This window comes from Sarcophilus harrisii, chromosome 1 (genome assembly GCF_902635505.1).
Source record: "Sarcophilus harrisii chromosome 1, mSarHar1.11, whole genome shotgun sequence".
NCBI classification, from domain to species: domain Eukaryota; kingdom Metazoa; phylum Chordata; class Mammalia; order Dasyuromorphia; family Dasyuridae; genus Sarcophilus; species Sarcophilus harrisii.
Genome location: NC_045426.1, coordinates 649,637,063 through 649,648,028, shown reverse-complemented (window position 1 = coordinate 649,648,028; position 10,966 = coordinate 649,637,063). Strand labels below are relative to the sequence as shown.

Below are 10,966 nucleotides of genomic sequence, written 5' to 3'. Positions count from 1 at the left end.
AGTTCATGTTAGCCTCTGCAGGCCTCTCTGAAATCTGCTGATTGTTTCTTATGGAATGATAAAATTCCATTATATTCATATACCCTAACTTATTCAGCCATTCCTCAAATGATGGGCATCTGTTGTGGCCGTCTTGGTTGAGAGCTCAAAGTAGATGAGCCCTTTGATGTCAGAGGGAGATGAATGAGGCAGGAGACTCATAGAGAACTCCAGTTTATTATGCCGTACAGTTTTGTTGATCTACATTTTTGCAAGTATGATCAGTGCGTGAACAGTAGGCAATCTCCAATCACCATTCAGAGAAGCAGCTCATGGACTTTGCATATGCATAGTATCTTCCAATGGGAGGAGAATCAATCCAGCCATTCCAGCAACATGCTCACAGGTGACATCCCTGCTTACAAGCAACTATGCTATGAGACCCTCAGACCAAAGCCATTTCCATCATCACAAATTCCTGCTCTTTGCTCAGCAAGGGTGTTTCTGCAATGTGGCAGAAAACTTATTGTGCACCAAAGGCCTCTGCACTCCCTCTCAGCAGAGTCCTGTACCCTAGCAGGCATCCATTCAGTTTCCAGCTTTTTGCCACTACAAAAAGGGCTTGCTACAAACATTTTGCGCATGTAGATCTTTTCCCCTTTTTTATGATTTTTTTTTGAGATACAGACCCAGTGGAGACACTACTGGATCAAAGGGTATGCACAGTTTGATAGCCCTTTGGGCATGGTTCCAAATTGCTCTCCAGAATGATTGGATCTGTTCACAATTCCCCCAACAATGTATTAATGTCCCAGTTTTCTCCTCCAACATTTATCATTAACCTTTCCTGTTATTTTAGCCAATCTGAGAGATATGAAGTGGTAATTCAGAGTTGTCTTAATTTGCATTTCCCTAATCAATAGTGATTTAGAACATTTTTTCATGTGACTAGAAATTAATTTCTTCATTTGAAAATTGTTCATATCTTTTGGCCATTTTTGAATTGGAGAATGACTTGTATTCTTATAAATTTGAAACAATTCACTATATATTTTAGAAATGAGGCCTTTTATTAGAAACCTTGGATGTAAAATCCATCCCCCCCCCAGTTTTCTGCTTCCCTTCTAATTTTGGCTGCATTGGTTTGTTTATACAAAAACTTTTAAATTTAATATAATCAAAATTATCCATCTGTGCAGTTAGTTCTTTAGCAGAGCTCTTTAAGGGGCAAAGATTTGTTTTAACCTCCCTAATGGGTCTGTTAATCTCTGTCACTATAATTCTATTTGGAAAAAATATATTCATACCATATATTTTCAAAACCTGCATGGTAAATATCTAATAAGAACTATAGTTAACATTTATATAACACTTATTATGTGCCATGCTAAGCACTTTACAATTATTATCTTATTTGATCCTCTCAACAATCCTGGAGAGGAGGCTAGATGCTTTATAATGGGTTGAATTTATGAATTTGCCCTAAGCTTTTCTTGCTGTGTCTGTAAAAAACTGTCCCTGCAGATAGCTGTTTGACTGAATTCTATAATCAGAATTTTTGCTGAAATCCTTTTTATATTAATTTTCTCCTTTTCAAATTTAGCACACTCTCTTCTGTCACAAATTATCAATAACAGTTCCCAGTGGGCACACTGGTAGTCCCATCACATAGAAAATAGCTTCATTGTTCTCCTAGAATGAATATGTGAAATAGAACCAGTAGTTATCGACATCTTTCTCTTTACCGTGGGTTAGAGATACATGTTAGCCAGGATAATGGTGAAGTCTGCACACTTTTGGGAATACATGTCTTTTTTTCCTCCACTTTTAAACATTCTGCACCAAATTCATTTCTTTGTGTTCAGCACAAATCCCAGAGTAGGTCGAACATCTCACAAGAAGGCCCTTGGTTTTAGGAATCTGTGCATTTAAAAGAGCCACACTTAAAGATTTCCTGCTTGTAGGATCTGTAGATCATCCCATTCCTTGCCATATAGGAAGAGGTATCTAAAGAACAATCCTGACAATCCCAGTGAACCCAAGGGTAAATTACACACTCCACACTTGCAAACACTATTTCCTCCACAAAGAAAAACATTGGATCAGTCATATCTGAAAGTGCACATTGACAGAACTGGCCAGAATAATTTTCATTTTCATTCTCCCTCTTTTACATTTAACAATGTTCACATACAGTATCCATTATTGCAGCAGATTTTGGAACAATTTCCTTTTCCATAAGAAGTGCCTTGGTTTTCGAAGTTTACTTCATTTGCACTAAATCTACAATTTCTTTTCTTTTCTTTTTTTTAAAATTATGGCTTTTTATTTACAAGATATATGCATGGATAATTTTTCAGCATCGACAATTGCAAAACCTTTTGTTCCAATTTTTCCCCTCCTTCCTCCCTCTACCCCCCATGGCAGGTAGTCCCATACATGTTAAATATGTTAAAGTATATGCTAAATACAATATATGTATACATGTTGATACAGTTAGTTTTGTTGCACAAGAAGAATTGGACTTTGAAATAGTGTACAATTAACCTGTGAAGGAAATCAAAAATGCGGGTGGACAAAAATAGAGGGATTGGGAATTCTATGTAATGGTTCACACTCATTTCCCAGAGTTCTTTCGCTGGGTAGAGTTGGTTCTATTCATTACTGCACTATTGGAGCTGTAAATCTCAATTTCTATCAACACATTCCTCATTGGACCAACAGGTTCCATACTCAGATGGCCCACTGCCACCACTCTCCTGACTACAGACCATTCTTGCTTTACGGAAATTCGCATTAACACAAATTTAAACTTCATGTGAAGAATTCTGAAAGAAATCTTCATTCCAAAAAAAACTAGGTTAATTTTACTGCACAGTATGGTGCTCTTTCCTGCCTCTTATTTTGGCACTCCATGGTCTTCCATCTCCACTAATCCCCACAAAAAAAGAGAACCTAAAAAAAAAATCCTAAAAAAATAAACAAACAAAAACTCCTCCCAATAAAAGCAGAATGAATAGGGGGAGAGCTCTTCAGGAGGCTTGGCTTGAGACCTCCAGAGAGAGAAGTCCTTTTACCCCATTCTATCTACTCACCTTTCTGTCCAGCTCTGCAGTCTTAGATGTCCTTATCCCTGCTCAGGTACCACACGTACCTGTAATAGGTAATAGGTAATAAGTCTATGACTATTGCTTGATTCTGTGTCTGACCTCTGGGTGTTTGCTTCTCTCCCACCATGTTCTTCCTCATGGTTCCAGCCAGGCTCCTTCATGGCTGATTCCAACCCATGCATGTTCCTCTTTTTGCCCTTATTTCTTTGTTCCCAGTCCCCTGGATAGGTTTTCCCTCCATGGACATTTGTAGCCCCTTGCCTCTTCCTTCCCTCCCTCCCCCACATCTATAGATAAATTCCCATTATGTCAAAAGAGGTCTGCAGAATGGTGAATTTACTTAAATCAAGAAATGTGATCAGAAAAGATTCAATTTGGCACCCACATTCACATATAAACTGAAGAGTAATTAACATTTCTTCATTGAGACTCAAAAGCTTCATCTTGTATTCTTTGTCCTTACTGGGACATTTGTAAGAAGTTATGTTAATCTCAAAATGAATTTCAACCCCAGTGGAAACATTAGAAGGCTTCCTTTCATTTTCTCCTTTTGTAGGCATTCCATTCTGGCAGTAAGATTTGTAATTTGTTGTTTTTCCCTTTGGCAATATGTAGTTTTCCAAAATGACTTCTGAGATAGAGAATGGGATGCATCAATGATCAACTGAATTATTTGCTGGAACTGGCAGCCAGTGTTCTATTGCTGACTTTGGAACTGACTTTTTCAGTCCCTTGTGTAGAGCTTGAGACTCTTCTTTAGCTGCAAAAATTGCCTATATATTATTTTCACTGAGTTTCTGGACTTAGATGGGCAATAGAGGGATGGTTATATGGATGGTTTGTTGTGTACAATGACCTTCATTTAGAAATAGAAACCAAGGTAGAAAACAAGTTTACTGTCTTCTTCAGCAGTGAAACCCAGCATCTGTGGGGAAAAACCTCGAATAATCCTATAATATTTCTCCAGTCAATTAATTAATGACACATCAACTGCAACTTGCAGAATTGCATCAAACCCACTTTCTGGAGAATCTAGAACAGGGCTTCTTAAATGTTTTCCACTTGTGATTATCCTTTGCCTGAGAAATTTTTACATGATTCTGGGTATATAGGTTTATAAAATAGGTATACAAGTCAAACATTTATTGATAATAAATCATAAGGAAACATTTTAAAATAATTCTTTGGTATACATATAATTTTTTTATCATTTCTTAAAGATGAAAGCAAATTTCCATACTAATGAGATGAATGTGCTTGTTTATTTTTACATAGAGAATTAAACCTTGGCAGGGATAATTGAAACCTTTTATTGTTGCCAAATTTTTTAAGACCCCCGTATTCATTTACAAGACCCCCTATGAAGTCTCAACTCATGGTTTAAGAAACTTTTTTTTAGATTTTTAATTTGTTATGTTTTAGTTTTACAGTTATCCCTCTAACATTGCAAGTTTCTGATGTATCAGGTCAGAATGAGAAATTAAATAGGAATTTCTGGAGAATTTTGGGGAGCTACAGATGATACACAAAGGCTAGTACACAATACAGAAAAAGTTTAGAAACTAAGAAATGCACAAAATATATGTGTTATATAATATCAACACATTTTATCTTCTAATATAATAATTTAGAAATCTTTTCTGGTACAAAGGGAAGACCAAGATTTTTAATATGAATTTTCCAGATTGAGGGGGCATCGTGCTTCTAATCCCTTCTCCCCCATGATATGGAAGGAATAATTGTATTTTGGGAGATGGGAGACCCTCACACACTTGGGCAGAGGTAGGAGCAGACAGATCACAGTACTGTATAGTAAAGTTAACATAGATGTTTTTGGGGCATATGGATTTCTTTCAGAATTCTTGTAAAGTCAAATTTGCATACGTGGAGCAAGAACTGTGTATTATAAATTCATCTCTGTGTTGGGTAGCTGTGAGGCTAATTGGGACAAAGGTACTGCCTCAATAACTCTATGGGCTTCCTCTTCCTGCTCTAGACTGGCTGCCTCAGCTGCTTGTGGCCTAGGTGGCGTGCCTTTGGGCTCCCAGTAGGATTAACCTTCCTGTAGCTGTCTGCCTTGCTTTTCCCCTCACATACCCCAATGATATTTTATGACCTTCAAGTACAATTTGTTCAGTCATTCTCTAATTTCTGGGTATGCATCCCCTTCTTTTCCTATATAAAAAGTTCTGCTCTAGGGGGAATGGCTGAACAAAGTGTGGTACTTCAATGTCTTGGAATATTACCAACCAAGACACAAGAAATGTGGCTTATGATGAATGCTGAAAAGCATGGAAAGATTTAACGTGACAAGATTACACTTGTTCTATTTGGCTCCAGAGGGCAGAACTAGGTATAGGTTGCAATGATATAATTCTAGGTTATAATTCCAGAATTTAGCACATTATAAATGCTTAAGAAATATTTGTTGACTGACCTAGTTCAGTTCTGACCTAGATATATCTAATCCACTGTCCTTAGTGAATTGGAGTAGCATTTATAGAAGCCCAATAGGCTTTGTCCAGGTTCTGAGCACATATACATATACTTACGTATTTGTGTGAGTTAATGTTTGTATGTGTGTGTGGGACAAACTTGATTCCCCTTTCAGGTTGATGCAGTCACATGAGGTAATTACAGATAGATGTTCCTGTGTTTATAAAGTGTCAACACTCCTTTCTTTGCAAAATTTCTTTCTCTTCTCTTATGTTGTAACTAGAGGAAGCAGTAAATGGAGTCCTGAATTCGAAGTCAGACATTGAAATTAAAATCCTTACTTTCCAATTTGGGGCTGTCATGAAAAGAGCTGCTATAATTTTCCCCCCTTGTCTTTTTTCTTTGATTTTCTTGGGGTATAGATTTGGTAGTACAATAGCTGGGCCAAAGGTTATGCACAGTTTGGTAACTTTCTGTGCCAAATTATTTTTCAGAATGATTGGATCAATTTACAACTCCACCAAAAATATACTAGTATTCCTAGTTTCCCACACCCCCTCCAACATGTCTTTTTCCCAGTTTGTCATCTTTTCTACTCTCATGGGCATGAAGTGAAACCTCAGATTTGCATTTCTCTATTAGTGGTTTAGAGCCTTTCCCCCACATGATTGTTGATAACATAGATTTCTTCCTTTGAAAACTTCCTGTTCATATCCTTTCACCAAATGATCATTCTTTTACTCAGAGAATTGACTCTCCCTTTCATACCTTGATTTCTTTATAATCCTAAATGTAAGAATATAGTTCTAGTTCTAATCTCTAACTCAAGCTCCAGTCTTGACTTTTTAACTGCCTTTTGGACATCTCTAGAATAAATTCATTTATTTATTAATTTAACAATGCCCATACTTCTAACTTAACATGACCAAAACTGAACTCATCTTTTTTCCTATTTCTGTTTATTGAGCTATTACCCATTACTTATTTACTAAGGACTGAAAATTTGGACTTCCCATTCCTTCATCCCTCCATAGGTATTGTTCATTCTACCGAGATTGCCTTCCGATTGTCCTCTCTATTCTTCTACTACCACAGCCGCCACCATGCTACTACCATGCTACATTCTAGTCAAGGCTACACTACCTGTTATCATGTCCTTGTACAACTATCCTTAGATCTACACAAAATTTGTCCCAACTCTTTGCCTTTTGGAATTCTTCTCTGCCTTTAGAGACCATCCTCAGGACCTTGTCCTCCATGAGGGTTCTAGCTAAGAGTGAACTTTTCCTTCTCTAGCTGTTTCATGCCTCTTTGTAAATGGAAATTTATTTCATTGTAACTTATTATTTGTGTACATGACTCATTCTTCCTCTATACTATAAGTAACCTCCTTGAGGTTTTCCTGAGTCCCAGTCCACAGTTCTGTCCACTGCATACCTGGTTGCCTCTGATAGAAACAGGATTATATACTGTGATTGGGCTTGAAGGCTATAAAGAAATTACATTTTCCAGGAATAAGGGGGTAATAGCTCCACTGTTGTTTGCCCATGTCAGCTTCATCTGGAGTACTGTGACGTTATGGTTTAAGATGAACTTTGAATAGCTGGAAAGTGTCTGGACAAGTCACCCAGGAAGGTAGTGGGTGAATAAATGATATATTAAGATTGAATGAAGGAAATGAGTACATAGAGCTTAGATTGTGGTAGCTTTCTTTGCCTGTATTTGAAGGGCTGTCATGAAAAGGGAGTAGATTTGTTCTTGTTGGCTCCAGAAGGCAGAACAAAGACCAAGAGGCAAATTTATGTTAGGCATAGTATCAGAAAAAGTTTCTCAAAAATTGAATGAGTTCCTTCTCCTTAAAGGTCTAATCTGGACAAGTACTTGTGGTGATGCTATGGTAGGGATTCCATTGGTGTATGGGTTGGATTAGGTGGCCACAGAGGTACTTTCTAATTCTCCAATTCTGTGATTTTGTGTTTTTGCTTGTGATTTGTGTGAATTTTATAAAACAATTCACTAATCATTTCACTAATATGGAATGTTGTAATGCACAGTGTACAAGTGAAACCAATTTACCATTACTTATGTTAATTAGTGCAACAGAAACATTAATTAAATTTATACTTCTCAGTGCTAGCAATCAAAATTATTAATCTAATTCGTGCAACTATTAGTTTATATTATCTAGTAAGCAATACAAACATTAATCCCATTAGGAACCACCACCTCTCCTAGATGGCAAGTAGAACAATACATGTTAAATATGTTAAAGTACATGTTAAACAAAATATATGTATACATATCCACACAGTTATTTTGCTGCACAAGAAAAATCAGACTTAGAAATAAGGTAAAAATAACCTGAGAAGGTAAAAAAAAATGCAAGTGGACAAAAACAGAAGAAGTAGAAATGCTGTGTTGTTGGTTCACACTCATTTCCCATAGTTCTTTCGCTGAGTTTAGCTAGTTCTCTTCATTATTGAACAATTGGAACTGATTTGGTTTATCTCATTGTTGAAGAGAGCCACATCCATCAGAATTGATCATCATATAGCATTGTTGTTGAACTATATAATGATCTCCTGGTCCTGCTCATTTCACTCAGCATCAGTTCACATAATTCTCTTCAGGCTTTTCTGGAGTCATCCTGCTGGTCTTTTCTTACAAAACAATAATATTGCATAATATTCATATACCACAATTTATTCAGCCATTCTCCAACTGATGGGCATCTACTCAGTTTCCAGTTTCTGACCACGACAAAGAGGGTTGCCGCAAACATTCTTGCACATACAGGCCCCTTTCCCTTCTTTAAAATCTCTTTGGAATATAAGCCCAGTAGTAACACTGCTAGGTCACAGGGTATGCACAATTTGATAGCTTTTTGAGCATAGTTCCAAATTGCTTTCCAGAATGGCTGGATGTATTCACAATTCCACCAACAATGTATCAGTATCCCAGGTTTCCCACATCCCCTCCAACATTCATCATTATCTTTTCCTGTCATCCTAGCCAATCTGACAGGTGTGTAGTGGTATCTCAGAGTTGCTTAATTTGCATTTCTCTGAACAATAATGATTTGGAGCACCTTTTCATATGGCTAGAAATAGTTTCCATTTCTTCATCCAAAAATTGTCTGTTCATATATATCCTTTGACCATTTATCAAGAGGAGAATGGCTTGATTTCTTATAAATTAGAGTCAATTCTCTATATATTTTGGTAATGAGGCCTTTATCAGAACCTTTGACTGTAAACATGTTTTCCCAGTTTATTGCTTCCCTTCTAATCTTGTCTGCATTAGTTTTGTTTGTATAAAAACTTATTAATTTGATATAGTCAAAATTTTCTATTTTGTGATCAGTAATGATCTCTAGTTCTTCTTTGGTCACAAATTCCTTCTTCCTCCATAGGTCTGAGAAGTAAACTATTCTATATTCTTCTAATTTATTTATAATCTCATTCTTTATGTCTAGATCATGAACCCATTTTGACCTTATCTTGGTGTACAGTGTTAAGTGTGGGTCAATATCTAGTTTCTTCCATACTAATTTCCAATTTTCCCAGCAGTTTTTGTCAAACAGTGAATTCTTATCCCCAAAGCTGAGGTTTTTGGGTTTGTGAAACACTAGATTATTATAGTTATTGACTATTTTATCCTTTGAACCTAATCTATTCCACTGATCAACTAGTCTATTTCTTAGCCAAAACCAAATGGTTTTGGTGACTGCTGCTTTATAATATAGTTTTGGCTCAGTTACATCTAGGCCACCTTCATTTGATTTTTTTTTTTCATTAGTTCCCTTGAAAGTCTTGACCTTTTGTTCTTTCAGATGATTTTTTTTTGTTATTTTTTCTAGGTCAATAGTATTTTATTTTTCCAAATACATGTAAAGAGATAGTTTTCAACATTCATTTTTATAGAACTTTGTGTTCCAATTTTTTCTTCCTTTTTCCCTTACCTCTTTCTTTCCCCAAAATAGTAAATAATCTGATACAAATTAAATTTGTACAATTCTCTTAAACATATTTCCATTTTTGTTATGTTGTGCAAGAAAAATTAGACCAAAGGGGAAAAATCACGAGTATAAAAAAAAAGAAGACAACAAAGAAAGAAAGAAAAAAAGGTGAAAATACTATGCTTCAATCCATATTCAGTTTTCTCTCTGGATGCGAAAGACCTTTTCCATCTCAAGTCTATTGGAATTGCCTTGAATCACTGCATTGTTGAGAAGAGTCAAATCCTATAGTTGATCTTCACATTATCTTGGTGTTACTGTGTAAAATGTCCTTCACTCTGCATCAGTTTATATGTCTTTCCAGGCTTTTCTGAAATCAGCTTGCTCATCATTTCTTATAGAAATATAAAACTTAAAAAAATAGCCTATTTATTTATCATTTCCAAGCCTATAAAGTTCTTTACATATATGAACACATTTGAGCCTCATAAAAGTCCTTTGAAGGTGGCATTATTACAATAATAATAGCTAACATTTTAAAGTTTCCAAATTGTTTTATAAATCATATCTCATTTTATCCTCACAACAATTCTAGTAGGTGGGTGCTTTTATGATTCCCATTTTATAAATGAGAAAACTGAAGCTCAGAGAAATTAAAAATGACTGCTCTGGATTACACAGCTAAGGCAGAAATTCAGCAAAGATTTTCCTGATTTCATATCTAGCATTTTACTCATTACTAAACCAGGTTGCTTTTCTTCTACATACAATGTGTTTCTAAGTGCTTAATTACAGTCTTGCACAAAGCAGGAGAATTTTTCATTTCCAAGACAGGTATTATTCATTTTGTACTAATGGCCTTAGAAAAATCTACACCAAAGACCATCTTGTAAAGAGAAATTGACCATCTTGTAGCCATATTAAGCTGTACATTGAACTTGGGCCTCCCCTCCTATCCCTGATGAAATCATTGGTAAGAGAGTATAGAGAAAAAGAGAAGGTCCAGGACATAACTTTGGGTATATACTCAATACTGTCACTAGCTGCGAAGGTGATCTCATCTCTTTATAGTCTTCAGTGTCCAATGTCCACCAGTAGTGGTGGTTTTATTTGTAAGTCAGTTTTCTTATGCTAGATTGAACCTCTTTAATTTCTTTCTAAACAATAGCACAGAAGATTCATTTAAGAATTTGAAGTCTTTGGGAATTGAAAGTGAAGTGGCTGCTCTCCTCTTGGAATAGGAAAAGCAGTGTACTTTGCCTTTTTGGATGAAGGTATTGCATCTAACAACATGTTCTTTCTTCTATTTTCGGTACTTGTCAGAGAGATCATTTGTCTCTCATCCTAATAATAGGGTGCTACCCAAGGTCACTAATCTTGACTTGATTTCTGCTGTGATATAGCAAAATGTTGATATCCTTCTCTCAGTTGATGTTCCAAATCAGAAGCTGATTTACAAATAAAACCACTAGTATTGGTGGAC

The 10,966-nt window shown here is 36.0% G+C and overlaps 1 pseudogene; it reads right to left on the bottom strand.

Annotated features, from left to right (window-relative positions):
* Nucleotides 1-1,448: 1,448 nt before the first annotated feature.
* On the bottom strand, nucleotides 1,449-6,784 carry LOC111719181 (annotated as a pseudogene).
* Nucleotides 6,785-10,966: the final 4,182 nt, after the last annotated feature.